The sequence below is a fragment of the Panthera tigris genome, chromosome B4 (genome assembly GCF_018350195.1).
Source record: "Panthera tigris isolate Pti1 chromosome B4, P.tigris_Pti1_mat1.1, whole genome shotgun sequence".
In the NCBI taxonomy this organism is placed as follows: Eukaryota; Metazoa; Chordata; class Mammalia; order Carnivora; family Felidae; genus Panthera; species Panthera tigris.
This window is the reverse complement of record NC_056666.1, coordinates 17,983,303-18,006,373: the sequence shown is the minus strand read 5'-3', so window position 1 is coordinate 18,006,373 and position 23,071 is coordinate 17,983,303. Positions and strand designations below refer to the sequence as shown.

The following is a 23,071-nucleotide window of genomic DNA, read 5'->3' as shown; positions in this document are numbered from 1 at the left end:
ACTTACATCAAGCTCAGTTTCTTTGATTCAGCAAGCAACAACAGTTAAAAAAAGGATATCAGAAAAATTTTGGACGGTATCTATGTTTCTAAAAAAGGAACAATTCCTCAGGTTGATGAGTAAGATCTAAGTTGTCCAGCTATAGAAACAGTAAGATGCCAGATGATTTTTCAGACTTATTTGTGATATTTTAATGATATAATAAAAGCTGTATTGATTTCAGGCTTTTTCTTAAACAGTACATAGATAGATAGATAGATAGATAGATAGATAGATAGATAGATAGATAATTTTTGATGGTTGAGTAAAAATTAAAACACTGTCTAATATGGTTCTTAATGTATGTAAAGGAAAGAGTTAAGGTATAAACATTATGAATACAAGAGAGTAAACACATAAAGGGAGGTAAAATGTCTACACTTGAGTCTATTAAGTCTTAAAGTTACATTATAATAGGTCACATTTTCATCCTCAATTTTTTTCTTTTGTTTTTCTCATATATTCATTCTCCCAAAATGAATCGTAGAGTAATTTAATGAATAACTGAAATATTGAATTGTTTTACCCTGAGATATCATATATTTTTTGACTTGTTCAGGACTCTGCCACTTACTAAAATTTTAGTCTTTTTAATAAATAAGTTACCTACTTATTATAATGTTTATTTAGACATATGACGACGTGTTTTACAATGGTGAGTGGAATACAGCAAATGACTGGCCTTCTTCCTTTTCATAAATTACCAGAGACAGCAACTCACATCACTATAGATGCGTGAGTTCATAGGCCACAGTTACTAGTCTCCGAGAGGCCAAATAAATATTAAAAGATGACGATAAGCTGAACAATATAATACCTAATGCAGAATTTTAAAAACAGATGGAATCAGAGTTTTAGTACTGGGTACTGTATGGAAGTGTTCAATCACTATATTGTACACTATATTGTATGCATGAAACTAGTATTACACTATATATGAACTATCTAGATTTTAAGTAAAGACTTTAAAATATATATTAAAAAAATAAAAATAAAAGGCTTCATGCATACACCTAAGAAGAGAACTGAAGACATGGCAATATAAAATAAAACTGGAAATAATAAAAGTAACTAGAAATATTGCATATGAAAAATATAACATGTACATAAAGAACAAATAGGTATAAAATAGCAAGATGGTTACAACTGAAGAATTAATAAATGAGTAGAAAGATTTAATTCTGAAACTCAGAGAAGCCAGCAACAAAATGAAGAGTAGGAATTGTTTTAAAAAGTCTAAAGACTATTTTAAAGATAAAAATAGAAAGGCCCCTATATATATAAAAGGAGTTCTATAAAGATTAAGAAATAAGAGGAGAAATGGAAACATATAAAAATAATACAGATAATACTTCAGAAGTGAGAGAAGACTGAAAGAGATCATGAAATGCCAAACAAGATAGAAAAGGAAGACAAATGCACTTATGTGCTTATGATAAAATTTAAGGATATGAAAGAAGAAAATGCAAAAAGTTTCCAGAAAATAAAAGGTCAATAATTATATGGAAATCAGACTTCTTCATAGTAACCTTGGATACAAGAGGATAATAAACTAATAACTGCAGGAACTGAATGAAATGATCTTGAACCTTGAGTTTTATATCCAGCCAAACTGTCAAATATGAAAGCATAAAAAAATTACCATAAGATATACAAGAACTCAAATTGGTCATAAAAAAACACATTACAAATACTGGAGATGTTAAAACAAGAAAGGAAATCCAAGGGAATCTCGCAAAAGATATAGAAAGTAAGGGTTGTCTTAAAATACAAAAGTTGGGACCAAAGAATACAGAAAGTCATCACAAATACTCCAGAGCCAAAGATATAGAAATTACTAACATTTTCAGTTCTTGTGACAGTGGAAAGGAGCATAAGAGAAAGGAAAGGAAAGGACAGAGATAACATTGTCATGAGAGCATTAGAAAGGGCTTATCTAGTTAAGAGGAAGAAATTAACGGGGGTAAATAAACACAAGTATGTGTTTTTCACTCAAAGGCCAAAACCATCCGAAAAACAAAAATCAAATGTAAAACTTAAAGAGAAATGAAATAATAGCAGTAAGACTTACCATAAGAACGATAATAGAAATATAAAAAGGTTAAAGACTAAAACTAAATCATAAAAATAGCTCCAAAAAGTCAATAGGAAAAATGAAAGAGCAGAAAAAAAAATATCTAAGAGATATTTACAAACAATTTACATTAGAAGAAACTTTAAATATCAAATGACATATAAGGAGATGCTCAGACTGTGGAAATCAGGTAATGGCAGGGTGAATTGGTAAAATATGAGGAGTACACCTCACAGAGTGTTTTGCAGCAGTAGGAGATAATTAACTGGATGCATATACCCAAACAAAGATGGATCTTTAAGATACAGATTGAAGGGGAAAGAGTAATAAACAGAATGAAAGTTAGGACATACTAAAAAAAAATAGGACACATATTATAAAATGCATTTAGCCAAGCGTATATATTAGACTGGTTGCCTGGAAAAGAAATGAGACAAAAAATGAAGATAAAAAAATAAGTAAAATAGATACAATACACAGTGAAAGGGCAAACTCAAAACAATAGCACACATAAATTAAAAGTTGGCTAACCTATGATTTTTTCTTAAAGGTCTATTTATCATGGAGAGACAGAGAGACACAGAGAGTGAGCAGGGGAGGGGCAGAGAGAGGGGGAGACACAGAATCTGAAGCAGGCTGCAGGCTCCAGGCTCCGAGCTGTCAGCACAGAGCCCGACGCGGGGCCTGAACTCACAAACTGTGAGATAATGACCTGAGCCGAAGCCGGTTGCCCAACCGACTGAGCCACCCAGGCGCCCCTATGAATTTATTTTTATATAACTATACTGTCCTTGGGTAATGTGCTGATTCTAAGTAGTTGTACTAATTTCTCAATATACAGTATTAGCATTTTGTAATCAATCATATTTTCTTTTTACATAGGTTTTATTTGATCCTTGATAATATTTATTCTTCTGTCTTTAAAATTTTTTTTTAATGTTTATTCATTTTTGAAAGAGAGAGACAGAGTGTGAGTTGGGGAGGGGCAGAGAGAAAGAGAGGGAGACACAGAATCCAAAGCAGGCTCCAGGCTCTGATCTGTCAGCACAGAGCCTGATGCAGGGCTGGAAGTCATGAACTATGACCTGAGCCAAAGTTGGATGCTTAACTGACTGAGCCACCCAGGCATCCCAGTTCTTTTGTCTTTTTATGTTATTCTTACACTGCCTTGAACTTCCAGAACACTGTCAAATAATGGGCATGATAGTGGTTGTTTCAAGCCACTTTAAAAGAAATAAAAATTATCACAAACAAAAGCTTAATCTGTAAGTATTTTAGAAGTATAACCTGTAAAAATTTTGAGGAAATTACACCTTGAATACACATTCATGACTTAATCACTCCCCTGGTTCCCTGAAGAAGAGGCATAACCGTGAGGATAGACAACCAGTGGTGTCAGGGAAAAAGTGACCTGCCAGTGGAAGTTGGATGTATCTTCCCCATACCCAGGAGGACATTGGACAGACCTTGTGGGAGTTTTTATGGACCATTATTCACATTGAAATTTCCAAAATGGGTTGTCTCTCTATATGAGCTGGTATGGGTCTAGTGAGTACAAGGAAAACTCATTCATCATTGAAGAGGACTCATTAGCTTAGCTGGATATTAAAGTGAGCAATCAAAATAACATCAGGGTGACCTCACCACTATTAGAATGGCTACTATTAAATAAAAGAATAAGAAATAAATAAAATAACCAATGTTGGTAAGGATGTGGAAAAACAAAGCCTTGTGAACTGTTGTTGATAATGTGAAAATGGTGCAGTCACCATGAATTACAGTAAGGCAATTCCTCAAAGACTAAAAATATAACTACAGTATCATCCAGCAATTTCTCTTCTAGGTATATACTGAAAGGTATAGATCTTGGAATCAAGGTCTTGAAGAGAAATATTTGTATATCCATGTGCATAGCAGCATTATTCACAATAACCAAGATATGGAAGAAACCCAAGTGCCTATTAACAGATGAATGGATAAATAAAATGTAGTAACACATACAATGAAATATGATTTGCCCTACAAAGGAAGGGCATCTTACGCATCCTATAACATGGATAAACCTTGAAGACATTATACTAAGTGAAATATGCCAATCACAAAAGGACAAATACTGTATGATTCCACTTATATGAGGCATCTAAAGAAGTCAAATCCAAAGAGACAGAAAGTAAAACGGTGGCTACCAAGGGCTGGGGGAGGATGAAAAGGGGGTTCTTTTTAACAGGCAGAGAGTTTCAGTTTTTCAACATGAATTCTTAGATGGATGATGGCGATGGTTGCACAATAATGTGAATGTACTAAGTACCACTGAATTGTACACTTGAAAACTGTTAAGATAAATTTTGTGTTTTATGTATTTTACCACAATTTTAAAAATAAATTTAAAAAATCATATCAAAGGCCCTATTGAGGTATATTTAAGAGCAGAGGGAGGGCACCTGGGTGGCTCAGTCATTTGAGCATCTGACACTTGATTTCAGCTCAGGTCATGATTCCAAGGTTGTGGATTGAGTCCTGCATCAGGCTCTGTGCTGAGTATGGAGCCTGGTTGGGATTCTCAATCTCCCTCTCCCCCCTGCCCCCCACTCTCTCCCTCTCTCTGTCTCTCTCTCTAAAATAAAATTAAATTAAAAAGCAGAAGGAGAAGTGTTCTTACAAAGAAACTATCAATGATAAAGGAATAAATTTTTTAGGAAGACATAACAATTCTTAACATGTGAGTCCTTAACAGTAGAGCATCCCAATTACACAAGGCAAAAACTGATAGAACTGCAAGGAGAAATAGATGAATCCACTCTCATAGCCAGAGACCAACACCTCTCTCAGAAATGGACAGACCCAACAGGCAGAAAATCAGTAGAGACATAGATGAACTCAACAGCAGAATCAATCAGCTGGACACACATGATATCTATAGACTACTTCATCCAAAAACAGCAGAACACAGATTTCTCTCAAGCTTACATGGAACAGTCGCCAAAACAGATCACGTTGTGGGCTATAAAACAAAACTATCAAATTGAAAAATGATGACAAAAAGAAATCATACAGTATGTTTTCATACAACAATGGCATTAAACTAGAAATCAGTAACAGAGAGATAGTAAAAAATCCTTAAACACATGGAGATTAAACAACACAGTTTTAAGTGACACATGAGTCAAAGAAGAAATGTCAAGAGAAATTTAAAAATATTTTGAACTAAATGAAATGAAAACATCAAAATGTGTACAATGCAGTGAAAGCAGTGTTTAGATGGAAATTTGTAGCATTAAATGCATGTGTTAGGAAAGAAGAGAGATTTAAAACTAATAACCTAACTTTTTATATAGATGTCTCTTTCTTTTTCTTGTCTGATTGCTGTGACTAGGTCTAGAAATTTCTATCTTGAAACCTAGAGCAAGAAGAGGAAATTAAGTCCAAAAAACAGAGAAGAAAAAAAAAACTTCAGCAGAATTCATTGAAATTGAAAATGGAAAATGAATAGAGAAAATCAGTGAAACCAAAAGCTTTGTTTTAAAAACAAAACCAAAAACTGATCAATCTTTAGCCATGGTAAGACAGAAAAGAGAGTGTACAAATACTAATACCAGAAATGAAAGAGGAGACATCACTGTAGAGGCTATGGCAATTAAAAAGATAATAAAGGAATGCTATGAGTAACTCTTTGCCCACTAATTTCACAACCTAGATAAAATGTACCTACTCTTTGAAAGACACAATCTGCCAAAACTTACACAAGAAGAAACAGATGATCTAAAAATGCCTGTAGCTATGAAAGAAATTGAATCAATAATTAATAACCTACCAAAACTGAAAGACTAACCCAAATGATTTCATTCGTGAAATCTACCAAATATTTGAGAAATAAATTATATGAATTATCTACATTTTCTTTCAAAAGAAGCAAAGGGAATAGTTTCTAATTCATCCTATGAGGACAGGGTTATCCTAATAGCAAAACAGACAAAGACATTATAAGAAAAGAAAACTATAGACCAATATCTCTTGTGAACATGAATGCAAAAATCCAGAACAAAATATTAGCAAACTGAATCTCACAAAAGTATAAAAAGAATTTTATACCATAACCAAGTATAATTTATCCCAGGTATGCAAAGCTGGTTCAACATTTGAAAATAAATTAATATAATCCATCACATGAATAGACAAAAAATAAAAATCACATTATTATATCAAAAATGCAGCAACCATTTATGTTAAAAATCTCAGTAAACTAGGAATATAGGGGAACTTCAACTTGATAAAGAATACCTACAAAAAAATCTACAGGAAATATACTTAATGGTGAGAAACTCAGTTTTCCCACTTAAGATCCTGTACCTTAGGCAAGAATGTTGTCTCTTACCATTCCTTTTAACATTGTACTCTAAGTCTGTGTCAGTTCAATAAGGCAATAAAAGGCAATAAAAGATAATACAGATTGGGAAGGAAGTTATTAAACTGTTTTTGTTCATAGATGACATGATTGTCTATGTGAAAAACTTGAACCAATCAAAAAAACAAGCAAAAACAACAAAAAACTTCCTGGAAAAAAAACATGATTAAAGCATAGTTATAGGATATCAGGTTAACCTACAAAAGTCTATTGCTTTCTTACAAAGTGGGATTTGAATTAAAAACACAATGCCATCTACATTAGCACTGCACCCCACTCCCCCCAAACACGTCTAACAAAATACATACAAGATCTATATGAGGAAAACTACAAAATTCTGATGAATGAAGTCAAAGGACTAAATAAACTGAGATATATTCCATGTTCATGGATAAGAAGACTCAATATTGGCAACATGTCATTTCTTCCAACTTGACCTATAAATTCAATGCAACCCCAATCAAAATCTCAGCAAGTTATTTTGTGGATACTAACAAACCTATTTATAAAGTTCATAAAAAGACTTAGAACAGCTAACACAATATTAAAGAAGAACAAACTTGGAAGATTGATGCTATCTGACTTAAAGACTTACTATAAAGTTATAGTAATCAAGACAAAATGGTATTGATGAAAGAATAGACAAACAGATAAATAGGACAGAACAGACTCCTAAAGTAGATTTCCACAGAGTGAGCTGATCTTTGACAAAGAAACACAATCGAGCAAAAAGTCTCTTCAACAAATGGTGCTGGAACAAATTGGACATCTATATGAAAACAAATGGACCAAGACACAGACCTTACACCCATCACCAAAATTAATTCCAAATGGATAATAGACCTATATGTAAAATGTAAAACTAAAAATCTCCTCAAAGATAACATAGGAAAAATCCTAGATGAGTTTAGAGTATGGTGATACCTTCTTAGATACAACACCAAAGACAAGATCCGTGAGAGTAGTTAGTTGATAAGCAGGACTTCATTAAAACTCAAAACACCTGCTCTGTAAAAGAGAATTAGAAGACAAGCCCACATTGGGAGAATATTATTTGCAGGAGATACTTCTGATAAAGGATTGTTAACCAAATTATACAAAGAACTCTTAAATTCAACAATAAAGAACTCAATTAAAAAACAGCAAAGACCTTGATAGTTCACCAAAGAAGATAGTCAGATGGCAAATAAGTATATGAAGGGGTGTTCCACATGACATGTCATCAGAGAAATGTAAATTAACACAACAGTGAGATACTACTACACATCTATTAGAATGGCCAAAATCCACAACACGACAACACCAAATGATGGTAAGGATGTGAGCAATAGGAACTCTCATCCATTGCTTGTGGGAATGCAAAATGATACTGCTACTTTGCAAGACAGTTTGGCAGTTTCTTCCAAAACTGAACATGCTCTCATAATCCAGCAATCGTGTTCCTTAGTATTTAACAAAATAAGTTGAAAATTTATGTTCACATAAAAATCTGTCCATGGATATTTAATTGCCAAAACTTGGAATAAATCAAGATGCCCTTCAGTGGGTAAATGGATAAACTCTGGTACATCCAGACAATGGAATATTATTCAGTGGTAAAAAATGGGGTGAGGGGAGTATAAAGACATGAAAAGACATGGAGGAAACTTAAACGCAAGTTACCATTAAAAGAAGTCAGTCTTCAAAGACTCCAATCCACACTGTATGATTCTAACAATATGTATTCTCGATAAGGCAAAATTAGGGAGATAATAAAAAGATCAGTGTTTCTGCAGCTAGTAGAGTGAGAAATGAATAGGTAGAGCACAGAAGATTTTTATGGCAGTGAAAATACTCTGTTTTATAAATGTTCCTTGTCATTATATAACTTTTGTCCAAATCTACAGAATGTACAACATCAAAAGTGAACCCTGGGTAAACTATGGGCTTTGGATGATGATGATGTGTCAATCTAGGTTTATACTTGGTCAAAAATGTACCATTCTGTTGAGTGATAATGATAATGGGGAACACTATACATATGTAGGAGCAGGGTATATATGGGAAATCTCTGTACCATCCTCTCCATTGTATTATAAACTAAAAATTGCTTTAAAAAATAAATTCTTAACAACAAGAAACTATCAAAAATCTTAAGGAAGTTCATTAAGTAATTGAAATGGGTAATTTGAGAACATGAAGGATTGGGGGATATTCAAAAGTCATTTCAGGAAAAAGCTAAAACTAAATCAGAGCGTTAATATTTCTAGAAGCCAAATATGTTATGCAAAATATGAAATGGAATTATCTCAAAATACAGGATGTGGAATACTTATGTGTCTCCAGGCTTTGAAATCAGACTCCTAGGTTTAAACCTCAGCTCTTCCTGGTGCTAGTAGTTATTCCATCTATAAAATGCATAGTAAATGTGTTTATCTCATCGGGTTGTTGTGGGGATTAAAAAGAAGTAATTTTAATAGAGCTGCTACATTCATTATTGATATCATAATGTTTACCATTATTTTTTGAGCAAAAATGTAAATAATTGAATATTATGAGTGAAAGAAAAGACAAGAGATGTGAAAGAGTTAGAAAACCCATATTTGAATATAAGAGTTCCAAAAAGAAAGGAAAAAATAAATTGAGGAGAAGCAATAATCAGAAAAAATAATAAAAGAAAACTTCCGAGCTAAAGAACAACTCAAAATTTTAAGATCGAAACATTCTTGTGCAACCTCTAAACTCTAAATGTAAGAGAAACTGTCACAAACTTCCAGAAATAAGAAGTAGTTTACATACCAAAAAATGATGATTATATTGTTATCAGGGTCTTCTTAAATGAAACATTAAATATGTAAAAAAATAGAACAAAATTTTCAGGCCTCTGAGGGTCACAGAGAAAAAGAAAAAGCAAGACAAGACAAAAAATTAAAAAAGGTGATCCTAGAACCTACAGCTAAGCCAACATATATCATTTTTGTGTCAACTACAAAGATTTAAGCACATTATTGTGTTCTTGTCCTTTGGAAGTGCTTGTCATTTCCTCCTGTCATGGAACTCTTTAGCAAAAAAAAAAAAAAAAACAAAAACAAAAACAAAAAAAAAACCACACACACTCCCTTTTCCCAATATTCATAATGCCTTTAATGTTTAAAGAATCATTATAGTCACTCCAAAATGCTTCTGTAGAAGACAATTGTCATGACATTCTGGAAAAGCCAAATCTATAATGATGGCAAACAGATCAGTGGCTGTCAGTGAGTCAGTGGTAGAGAGAACTGAATAGGGGAAGCACAGGGAATTATTTAGAGCAAAAATTTTTCTGTATGGTATAATGGTAAATGAGCATTGAGCATTTGTTAAAACCCATGGAACTTTATGGCACAAAGAGTAACCTTAATGTATGTAATTTAAAAAATCCTGTAAGAGGTTGAAATATCCCAGGAAAGAATGCATAATGTGACAAAACAACCTAAATGTATTACAAGTAGATGGAAAAAGCCCACTGAAGGGATGGGGGAATAAGGTGCTCACCCAAGTTAATTTGGAAATGAAGAGAGACAATGACTAATGCGAAAGAACTGCACATTAGCACTATATTCTAGTTGTTTCCTGTGGGAGTAGGGGTGAGCAATTCTAAGCTACTACACATGTATTCTACAATTGAACAATTAATTAAATGTATAGAAGATGGTGAGAGTCAGGTTTCTCATGGACTGAGAGGCTACATATAAGCTAAGTGAGAAGGCTAGAATAAAGATGTAGTGATTGATTATATTGGAGACAATATAAATTTGTATTTAGATTCATACAGATATAGATGGTCACAAATAGAAATATTTATAGATAAGTGTATATGTACAGATTAGTATACACACACATATCTCCTAGCTCTGCCAGCTAAGAGATCCTACAAGCAACAAAACCCCATTAGCAAGGAGCATGCCTAGTGTCCAGATCTAGTTTCTTTAATAAAAGGCACCAAGGGTCCTTGGAGAAACTGGTGATTATAGGACTGGGTCAGAAAATATACAACATGAGCCTGGGGCATCTTGTAGTACCAGAAATAAAGAAATACTCACCCACAACCCCCACCAAAAAAAGGAAAACAAAAACAGAATACCCACAATGATGGGAGCACGTCAAAGGGACACAGGAGTTCCCAATGCCCAAAGCTGGAACAGCGTGAGAACAAAATAAAGCAGTACTGGATTATAACCCACAGTCTAAAATAAATATCAGTTAGTCCATACTGATATAAATAAATGGTTGAATAAATTAGACAAATCTATAGTGAACAATTGAAAATAATTAATGTAGATATTCTACCCTTAAGAAGGAGTACACTAATTTCTCCCTTCTTTAATGTGAGCTGCAAGAATGCAATTCCAAATTTACCATATGAAAGGGGGTAAAGAGTAAATTTCACCTGCCAAAGCTGTCGAACATTACCTCAAGCCATGTGATCAAAATTAACAACGCAGTGATGTTTCCTTTTGATAATACACACCTTTAATATAATAATATGTTAATCACAACACATTATGCCCAGCCTAATCATAAGAAAAACACCAGGTTAAATACTAATTGGTGGACATTTTATAAAATACCTGACCAATAATCCTCAAGATCATCAAGGTCATGAAAACCAAGGAAAGCCTGAGAAACTATCATAGCCAAGAGGAGGCTAAGAAGGCATGACTGCTGCAACAGAAAAATGATATTAGGGGAAAACTGAAGAATTCTGAATAAAGGGTGAACTTCAGTTACTAATAATATATGACATTGGTTAGTTAATTGTGACAAATGTGCCATACTAGCATGAGATATTAGTAATAGGAAAAACTAGGATGTGGGTATACAAGAACTTTTTATACTATCTTTGCAATAATTACCATAACTCTAAAACTATTCTAATAAAGTTTAATAAATGCAATTTTAAAAATCTCTCTCTATATATATACATAAATGTAATTATATCTGCATATACTAATATATATTAAGTATTTTATATAATTTTATATAATTCCCATGAGAAACTAGAATTTATCGAATCAAATCTATGAGGCCAGAAAAAAAAATAACTGTAAGAACTATTTGACCTTTACTCATTTGTAAGATAACAAAGCACAGTTTCCAAATACTCTAATTAAACTTTTTGTGTCTGGTACATCCATGATTTTTTTTTTTTTGCTACTTTTTTTCTAATTTTATCAGTCAAAAAAAAATTTAAACATGTTTAAATAAGCATTATGCTCATAAAAGATTGAGCACATAAAAGATAGGTTAAAAGATGAAAAGTCATATAGGAATCATTTTGAACCTAACCAATAAAAGAAAAATCATTTAATACATGGCTGGCCCTAATCACTAGCACAGCAGCCTAGTTTCATCCTTTGCCTCTGGACAACAGTAAAACATTGAAAATTTGAAGCCACATGGATGATTTTACTGGTATTAAAACCTTCCAGAGTTATAATGTTTTAAAATATCTTTTAAGGGATGGAAAGGAATGGTTGAAACTTAGAATAATACTTGTATCAAGCAGATAAATATATATAGTTCTGTAAAATAAAATAGAAAATATTTTCTAAAATATTCAGTATTTAAAAATAAATGCTGGAAATTTCCTTACAACTGCAAACATATTGTTTATAGTCTATATAGAGGTTAATGCTATTTTGAATTTTCAAAAATAGAATGAAATCATGTGTAGGCTATTTTTAAATTGCATAAAATCTCTTCCACAGAAATATCTTACAAACAGTCATTATACTTGGGGTCATAATTTTAGTCAGTGGCTTTTGTGTTTAGAGAAAGTTTTCTGCTGGGGGGCGGTGATAATATTGAGAATTAGATCAATATACTCACTGGGTAGACATATGTGGTTTTAAATGTACATTTGGTGAAACCATTTTAAAAAGAATACTGTTACATTTTTTTGCTAGAATATTGTTCCTTTAAATCCAAAACATGCATTTCTTGACAAATTTCTTTAAAATGTTAGGCAACCAATGTGTGCCACTTAAGTAAACAGTTTAATGCGAATATAGAGAGCAATGAAGCTGAAATTGTATAATTAATTTCTTATGATCACTTTCATTTTATCATACCAATTCTTCTGTTTTCCATGATTTCCAATTACAATCATAAGGTTATTTACAGTATACAACACAGAAAATTAGTTTTTCATTTGTAAAAACATAGAAGTCTGATATAAATATCCTTATTTACATTCCTATGTATTTTTGCCATATCACAGCTGCTGAAAGCTCTTCCAGGATCTTCCTTTGGGACTGGGAGCCACATGTTTACACAATCTAGAGAAGCTCATGCCATGTTTGTCCCCTGCTTGTTTACAGAATGATCACAAAATCCCATGCATGACTCTTACTTGAGTTTTTCCATTTTCCACACAAATATTATTTTTTTCCATGTTCACAAGGCCACTTTCTTTCACGTTCATTGCTGAAAGTCAATAAAGTGAAACCTAACAACTGTCTTTAGGTCTTCAGATATAGTTAGCAGAGCTAAGGAATTTCTCTACGACAATGGCCTAAAATGAATTGTCCCTGTTCGTTGGGTTTAGACATCAAGAGTGCCACAACATATCTGAACCATGACCATTTTATCATCCAGTGAATAGGTCATTAAGATATTCTTTAACCAGGGGCATGTGGCTGGCTCAGCTGGTTAAGACATCCAAGTCGGATTTCAGTTCAGGTCATGATCTCAGGGTTGTGAGATTGAGCCCTGTGTTGGGCTCTGCACTGGGTGGAGCCTGCTTAGGATTCTCTCCCCCTACCCCACCCCTCTGCCCCTCTCACACTTCCATTCTCTCTCTCTCTCTCAAAACAAAACAAAACAACTTCTTTAACCAAGAAAATATGAAGTGCTAGTGCACCATCTTGTAGGCCAGCTGTCACATGGACACATCTATCCTGATGGTAGAGAAGATTATGAGAAGCAGTGCATACATTCAATGAGCAGTATGGGGCGCCTGGGTGGCTCAGTCGGTTAAGCGGCCGACTTCGGCTCAGGTCACGATCTCGCGGTCCGTGAGTTCGAGCCCCGCATCGGGCCCCTGTGCTGAGAGCTCAGAGCCTGGAGCCTGTTTCAGTTCTGTGTCTCCCTCTCTCTGACCCTCCCCCATTCATGCTCTGTCTCTCTCTGTCTCAAAAATAAATAAACGTTAAAAAAAAATTAAAAAAAAAAAAGCAGTATGGCTGACATGCTGTTAAATAAAATTTGGCCCTATCAAATGATCTCATAAAATCAGTGTTCACATGATGACATCAGGAGGGTGCTATGCTCGATTAGCAGACACTTTCAGTGTCAACATTAAAGTGGCTCAGAGGCGCCCTGCCCAACCTGATTTCCCACCAGGCTTCTCTTCCTTCCTTCCGCTTCAGCAGTCTTCTAATGGCCCACACTCTTTCCCATTTCAACACATGTATATGAAATGCTCTTTTTCTTTCCTTCTTTCAATCTAGTTAATTCCCACTCATGTTTCAATGGAATCATCACTTCCTCCTGCAGCCCTCATTGATCTCAACTAGGATCACACCTCCCTGCCGCAGACTCTGAGAGCTCTACGCACTCCTCCTTCACAGCACTTACCACACTTTTAAATATATAAAATCGTCACAAGTGTGATGATCAGATAAATATCTGTCTCTCCCGTCAGATACATGGAATTCAATGCTGGGCAAAATCCAATAAACGGTACCTGGCACAGTGCTTTGCCTATAGTAGGTGTTCAATGAACAACCACAAATGGAATGCATGTGTCTATGTAGACATATTTGTGTGAAAAGGAAACAAAAGCACCTTATTACTGATACTAAGTGAGTATGTAATATATAGAATATATTCTGAAAATGTTTTTGTTATAAAGCATCTAATATATTTTGATTTCCTTTTCAAACTGTTGGCAAAGACCCAGAATATTTTGAGTTTGGGGGAGGAAGAAAGGAAAAAAACTGTATCAGGAATCCAATTCCTGGAATTACAGAAATGCTGTATTTAGTGATTGGATATTTTTCTTCCAGGATCAACTTGGAGAAGTGGACAGGACTTTCAGGGTGGGTTCTCTCCTCACTCAGTAGTATCACCCTACTTTGTCGTTGATAGTAACTTTGACTTCTCATTTTTCAATACCATCTTATGTTTTAATTACTTCAATATTTGTTCATTGTCGAGTCTTTCCCACCATAATTTAAGGTCCATGGGGATGAGCTTTCTCCGTCTTATTCACCTCTGTGTCTTAAGGCCTAAAACAGAGCTTGGCATTGGGTAGGCACTAAAAAAAGCATTTCTTTAATTAATTAATACATATTTAATTTCAACTTGGTGAATTAAGATATGCATGGAATTACTAGTACTAGCTGAAAACTGGCTCAAAATTTCCCTATAAAACTTCTAGTCAATTTCAGATTCTCTGATACAGGTAAAAACTAATTTTAATATGTTTAAATTGCATAACTTACTGTAATAAACATTTAAAAACTCACCCAAATGTATGTTTTCCAAACAGTGAGTTATTACATTCATATAATTTTCCTGAGACATACTACAATTATTCTAAGTTGTAGATGATACACAGAGGAGTAAGAATTATCCATAATAAAGAATAGGCCAGGGAGCTGACAAAGTTATCCTCACAATGATCCTTGCAAGCTCTTTACCATTCTCTTTATAGGAAAGGCTCACTAACCCAATTAAAATTCCCAGTCTATGATATTCAAGGTGATTTCCTACTTAGTGGTTGATGGCTGGTTTCTATTGTCTTTCACGCTACATTTGGTTCTTGAAGGAGAAAAACATTCATGTGGTTGAACACAGAAGAACAATGGGAAAAAATAAAAATGAGAAGTCCTTAGGAAGCATCTGACAGGAAGAATAATCAGAGGAGGCAGCAAGGTCTGGAGCAAAATGTCAGTCATGAATGATTGTATCTGTCCCCTGGCACAGTGCTATTCATGAGAGTTGATAACCATTCAATGCAAACAGAGGAACAGCGTTTTATGACAAAATTATTGGACATAACTCAGTTTGCTGTCTTCCTTGAGGGGTGGGGAATAACGAGAGAGAAAATAAAACAAATATATGAGTGTAAAGCAGCAAATGTGCAAATGAATAGCAAACTTGAGCTAGGATCCTTGCACAAATGTTTCACCCCAAAGGGACACCAGTATACACTGTTTATAAAATATGAATACAAATCTTTCATTAGAGTATTAAAAGTAATATCCTCAATTCAAAATCCTCTAAAAATTAATACTGTCTAATGAACACAGAATACAATGGATGAAAGTATTACTACTCAGGAAAGTATATATTATGAATATATAAAGAATGGGAGAATTTTCTTGCCTGAATAAATCAATGGATTCCCCCAAACAAGAAGAACATTTGGTATTTAACAGACAAGTAAAAAAAAATGCCCAAACTTTTACTCTCAAAGTATATAATAAGGAAATAAAAAGATAGATTGAAAAAAAGATTATAATCCTAAAATGTGAGCCCAAACATGAAAGACCAAACTACTATGAAAATTAAGTCAATAATAAAAGAGATAAGACTAGCCATTAATTCACACAGGGTAGGAATTAAATTGGATAAACAATGGTTTATTAATTAAAGATTAAAACCCCAACTTGATAATATGAACTTACTCATTTTTCTATTTACTTAACCCATATATTGAGCATTGACTCTAAATCAGGCATCCTTCTACTTGCTGATAAAATGTTATAATGACAGAAACAAAAATTTTAAGTTTGTTTTGCATCAACTCAAAGGAGGCATGTTTAAATTGCTAACTACATTTTAATATTCCCTGATGCATGTGAGGACAAGTAATGAAATCTGAACAGATATGATTCACATGAATGCTGTATTTTAATTTCAATCAATTATTATTAGCTATCTTTTATATGCCATTAATTCAGCTGAGTGTCAAGAAAACTAAGAAGTGAAAATTTAAAGGCCTCACAAATAAAAAAGGGAAGAAAAACACTATATTGCACTTGAATGTGAACAAATTCCCTTGCGTGACAGAAAATGGTACAGTGCTTTGGAGAGGTTGTAGTGAAATGAAGGGGCTGTGTGAAATTAGCAAGATGCATTAAACGATGTAGCATTTGAATTGAGCTTTGAAAACTGAGCAAGCTACCACTAAGTACATAAGGTATATGAGAACATTCCAAGCAAAGAACTACCACGTGATTAAAAGCACTACTATATAGAACTATTTGAATATTTGGGGAGGCTTGAATAGTCTGATGTAGTTAGAATATCAAAAGGGAATTAAAGGGATGCCTGGGTTGCTGAACCAGTTTAGCACCCAATTCTTGATTTTGGTTTAGGTCATGATCCCAGGGTGTAGAATCGAGCTCTGAGTCAGGCTCCTCACTGAGCATGAAGCCTGCTTGGAATGTTCTCTCTCATTCCCTCTGCCTCTCTCCTCAAATCATGCGCTTCCTCTCTCTTAAAAAGAAAAAAGCAAATAAAAAGACTGAGTAGTCAAGACTAGCCATATAGACCAAGTCCATATCATGGAAAGAGTCATTAATGCTATTGTGAGAATTTAAGACTCAGTCCTATAGCCAATGGGCAGCTACTAATAGCTACTAAGTAAGGGAGTAATCTAAATTACTCCCTTAAATCTCATTAATCCAGGATGGATTAATGAGAACTAGTCATGGAGTTATGGAGAAAAGAAACAGAATTACAAGTGGGTTGGGATAGGGTAAGGTTATCACGAAGGTATGAAACTTGAGGAACAATGGCTGAGGGGTCGGGGAGTAGGTAGAGCTTTATAACAAACAGAAAACTGGAAGGGCTACATGGATGACCCAACTGAAATTGGATTTCATAAATTCGTTATGAAACAGATCAATATAAGTGCATGGATTTCTCAGTAGCCTGAAACTAAGAACTAGAAATCACACAAAGATTGTTGAAAATATGAAGGTAAAATGCATACGGCAGAGTTCAGAAAACTTATGGCTACAGCATTTATCAGAAGCTGCATACCTAGAGATCAGGTTCCAGAGTGACTTTGGAATCTGAGTTACGTCACTTACTAGTGTGTGACTTTGGGAAGGTCGCTCCATTTATTTCGGCCTCTCTTTCCTTAGCTGTAGAGTGGAGATGACAGCAATACTCATTCACGGTCTGTTATTTCAAACTTTTGTGCTCGAACAAGTTTTTTAATTCAGAATTTTTCAGATTTTAGGAAGACATTACAGTACGCATACCATATTTTAGGTATATAGCCAGTGAGTTTGTATAGTCAATTCCATAATAAGATATATGAATACTTCCAAAGTAAAATATGACTATTTATGTTCAATGAATAATTAAGGACTACAAATAGCCTCTTCTCAGTTTGTGTCAGGTTTTGATGCCAGATTAGTAAAAAACATTGTTTTTAATTTTCAGAGCTTTTTAGATTTTGAATTTACAGTTAGAGAAGCGTGGACCTGTGGCATCCAATACGTAAGGTTATAATGATTAAAAGAGATAATACATATAAAGGATTTTGTAGACCACCAAGCATGTGGGAAACGATCCTCTTATGATGAGGATGCCTGTGATGGTCATGATGGAGAAGAAGAGGCAGAGATTAGGAGAATGAGGAGGACTTGGGGTCACCAGGAATAGAAGACAATATTTAGTATCTTGAAAAAGAAAATGACAGATGGTAGTAATCAGAGATTAGAACTTCAGAGTTAAAGAATGGAGACTTAGAGGAATTTGAGGTAAAGAAATGCCTTTTGAGCAGTTGCCTTGTGGGAAATTTAAAGAGAAGGGAAAAGAGGAAGGAATCCACCAAATATGGAGCCTGCAGTTAATGGCCACTAAATCTTTTCAAAAACACCCACTCACCTCCATACTGCCAGTACTTCATCTCCCAAAGCCTGTCTCCTCACCCCAAGAAGACATAAAAGTAAGTAAAGGAAAGTAATGTGGGGTCAGAATTCTGCCCACAAGGTAGGAACAATGACCTAGAACAGTTGATACTGGTCAGAGATTCTGGACAGGTGATGAGAAACAGGTCAAGTATTTATAGCTCCTGATGTTTCTAGTTCAGGAAATTACTGCATGTGATTTGATATTTTGTCTGCTTGTATGTGTATACATATAATTTTAGTGTGTATATATATATATATATATACACACACACATATATATATTTAGTATATATATATTTAGCGTATATATATTTAGTATATATATATTTAGTGTATATATAGTGTATATATATATAGTATATATTATATATTTATTATATTATATATAATTTATATTTTATATAGTATATATATATTATATATTTATATAGTGTATATATATATTTATATAGTATATATATATAGTGTATATATATATAGTATATATATATTTATATATATATATTATATATTATATATATTATATAATTATATATTATATAATATATATAATATATAATGTATATAATATATATAATATATAATATATAATATATATAATATAATATATATAATATAATTATATAATTATATATTATATATAATATATATATAATATAATTATATAATTATATATTATATATATATAGTATATATATATTTAGTGTATATTTAGTATATATATATACATATACATATATATATACTATATATATATACACTAAATATATATATACTAAATATATATACACTATATATATATTATATATATATATACATACACTAAATATATATATACTAAATATATATATATACTATATATATATACTATATATATGTATATATATAGTATATATATATATATGTATTTATCTTCTTGGGATGAATACCTTCATGGGAAATTCCATGTCTTAGTTTTTGTGTTCTTCTATCAAAGATGGCATGTAAAATATCTCCTACATAGAATTATAAATAAATTGAAGTTTTTGCTCTCATATATGTATATGCTATACATGAATTATAATAATATTAACATAATAATAGCTGTAGTTATTCTGGGGTCGTAGATTCAGTCTTATAATGATAAAAACAACCATATTAATTCACTTTATTAATTATCTTTATAAATAAGAAACCTGAGTCTAGTGGTTAGGAACCTTGAAGCAAGCAATTTAAGGGTATAACTCAGATTTGTCTGAATCTAATGCCCATGCTGATGCCTACTACCTGGAATTGGAGAGCTATGCTAAGAAGAGGCCATCTGTAAGACATGGCTTATGCCCTTTCTAAGCCAAATGTATTATTTCTCTTTAAAAAGATAGTAACAATATTCACTCTGTGATTTATTATCTGGGCACTTTAACTGTTGAAATGCTAGAGTGAGAACTAACAATGAAAGTTTGATTTGGTTTAGCCTTTCAATTTAATATATATGCATATATATAAATTTATATATGTAAAAATACATACATTATATATAAATATAATCCGAGAGCCATACTAAGGTTTAATATTAAAGAGCTGTGTGTGTCCCTTAAAGTCTTGGGCAACAGCACTGAGACACAAATGCCCATTTGTTGTGAGTTAATTACTCAGCGATAGGTGGTAAGAAATTTACTAGGAGAAGAACACTGCATGTAAGGAACAATTATAGCATTTATTTACTCGCATTCTTGTTCCAAAATTTAAAAATGGAGATACTAGGGTAAAACAAGATAAAACTAAGAGATAATGTTATGGTTAAGAAAAAAATTGTATTTAAAATTAAGTAGATCCTAGTACACTGACCTAGATGTCAGCCATTGACATTCCTCATGGCCACATTCATTAGTGAAAAGAAGCTGCAAATAGACACACACACACACACACACACACACACTGAAATGAGGAACATAATTAGAAACATATTAGGTGAATATATTAAAGAGAATAAAAGTGATATAAAGTTCTATCCATAGAGTTGAGATGCCAAAGTTTCTTCTCATTTATCAAAAGCTGAAAACTCCAAAACTACATGTGGACTTAGCAGAAAAAACAATTAGTGATGCCTTCCATGAGACTTGGATGGGAGGGTAGTGCTGCTGTTTCCCCTAAACCACATGGTCAACGATAGAGGAATTGCAATCTCTCACTTTTTTCAAATCTGACTCAAGTATTTTGAGCTTTATTTTGAGTTCAATGGAGTGTAACAGAAATAACCCAGTTCTCTACTAATTAGACATGTTTTTAACCACTGTGAGCCTCCTCTTCTTTATGTGAAAAATGAAAACTGTCATATTTACCTTGCCTTTTGTGAGAATTAGAGATGGAGCATTTGAAGCTTTTAACACAATGCCTGGCATGTAGAATGCATGAACATTTTACCAACATATTCACACATGAATATTTAAGATTATTATTAGTAAATGAAAAATAGATTTATAAAACAGAAATCATCATTGTGTAAACAACGTTATCTCTCATCCTATTTTCTTTCCAATGCGATGTTTTGGGAGAGAGATGAAGAAAAATAAAAATAAGAAAAACCTGTAAGTACAAATATATAAATACGAGACCTATAGATCTCTCCTCAGTCTCGAGGATTAGATTAGTGCCCTAGCATTCCTGGCAGTGGGGGTGGGGGGGGAGGAGACTAATGAATGAGCTGGTAGCTTGTGACTTGAAGGTCACTCTAAGGACAAAACGGTTACCCTGCAATCAGCCTGCTGCGTGATGCCCTGGACCAGAGAGGTCTGCACATTTGTCCTGTCAAGAAGGAGAGCCAAACGTCAGCTGGATATCTTTTCCCTCTTACTTCCTTCTACAGTTCTAACCGTCTCAGGAGAATGCCTGCAGCTCCTTTACAACAAGAGACCAAAGAGGCACCGGGTCATTCACTTCTGCTCTATGCTTGCAGTTTACCACAACCTGCTAAGAACATTCATATCCTCCCTCTGATCCACTCGTTCGGATCCACTGAAAGTATATCTATGTGTAGGCATGTATATACATACATGTATATACATATGTATATACATACATACATCTATGTGTAGGCATGTATATACATACATATGTATATACATACATACATACATGTACGCACAGACACATGTGTATATATGTATCTACTATACCATGTATGTACACACGTGTATATATCTACTACCACACCGTGTATATGCACACACACATATGTATATCCACCAGAGCCTTTTCAATGCTACTGTTCCTTGAGGGTCACCAAAGCCATTTGCTTTCTCCTAAGGGTAAGTCACTAATGATGAAAGAAGAGAGAGATCATCAGTCACAGGTAAAGATCAAACTGGGGTGAAATAAAAATAAGCAGCCCAAAATCTATTATTGAGGCTAGGAATAAGACTGATTTTTTAAAGGACCGATAAAGAGGGGGGTAGATTACATTGTCATTTAACAGCTGTTTTAGGGCAGATCACTACTGCCTTGGAAACGACTCTGGCAGATGAAGAAAGGAAAGACATAGCCCCCAATCACTTTTTAATGATGTGATTATATATACAACTACAGTGTTTAAAAAGACAAACCTCAAAAGCAATTCATGTCAACCATTAATATCTTTTATGGAAAGTGGTCTTCCTGTTCTAGTCCTATCCTCTTCCCTATGTGGCATTTTTTTTTTTTTTTGTATTCCACTCTTGGAATCTCGACCTCCAATTTTAAACAGCCACCCATTTTCACCCACACCCCCAAGATTCTCTGGTATCTGATGTTAATCTGTTTTCTGGCCAAGGAAACTCAGCTTCAAATTTTGTCGCTTTTGGATGAAGGCCATTTCAAGACTTAGAGAGCAAGAACTTGTGATTTTTAAGCCAAATGTTAATACTGAACACCAAGCACAACTAGAGGAACTTCTAAACACGAAAGAAGAAATAGTGAATTGCCAATTTCACAAAAGCATCAAATGCATTTCTGTAATATTTTAATTGCATACTGAACATAACTTTTTGGAATGTCTCTGTAAAGAGGCAGATCTCATAGTAATGTCTCTGTCTCTCTCTGTCTCTCTCTGTCTCTCTCTCTCCCTCTCTTTTGGTACTGCTTGAGTTGAAATTATTTAAGATTCCATTAAGGAACAATTGGCATAATTCCAGAAATATGAGCTAGATTTCCAAACTCTTGTTTCAATTAATTTAATTAAATATATACTCCAAACAAATTGATTTCCTTTTTTTCTTTTTTGCTCTATTTTAGACTCTACACGTTCTATCAATCTCTTCTTTGACTCGTTTCATTTATATTCTTACATTGTCATCCCTAATTAGATTAATGCCAAACATAAATGATCCACATGACATGGTCATCTCATTTCATTCTTGTGATATTTGTCAGCCTCTTCCTATGTCACACTGTGTTCATTGGTAGGATGGTTGTCCTTATGCTGATTGAAATCAGATTCCCTGCTGGATCCTGGCCTTCATGAACAGCAGAAGGAGGTGCTTCAGGGTGACATGAAGCTGCCAATTATACAAGTCTCCCTTCAGCTTTGTTAAGAGTTAGGCTCTGGGCATCAGGTGTGGAAAGAACGTTCGCCCTTCTTCCCATGGCCCCACTCCATTGATTTCTCTTCTCTTCATTCTTGGCGTCAGGGGCGGTTGGTTG

At 33.7% G+C, this 23,071-nt stretch overlaps 1 protein-coding gene across 1 annotated transcript in view; it reads right to left on the bottom strand.

Annotated features, from left to right (window-relative positions):
- Nucleotides 1–23,071, bottom strand: part of MALRD1 (MAM and LDL receptor class A domain containing 1) — a 778,752-nt gene that overhangs the window by 267,213 nt on the left and 488,468 nt on the right. The window lies entirely within an intron of this gene.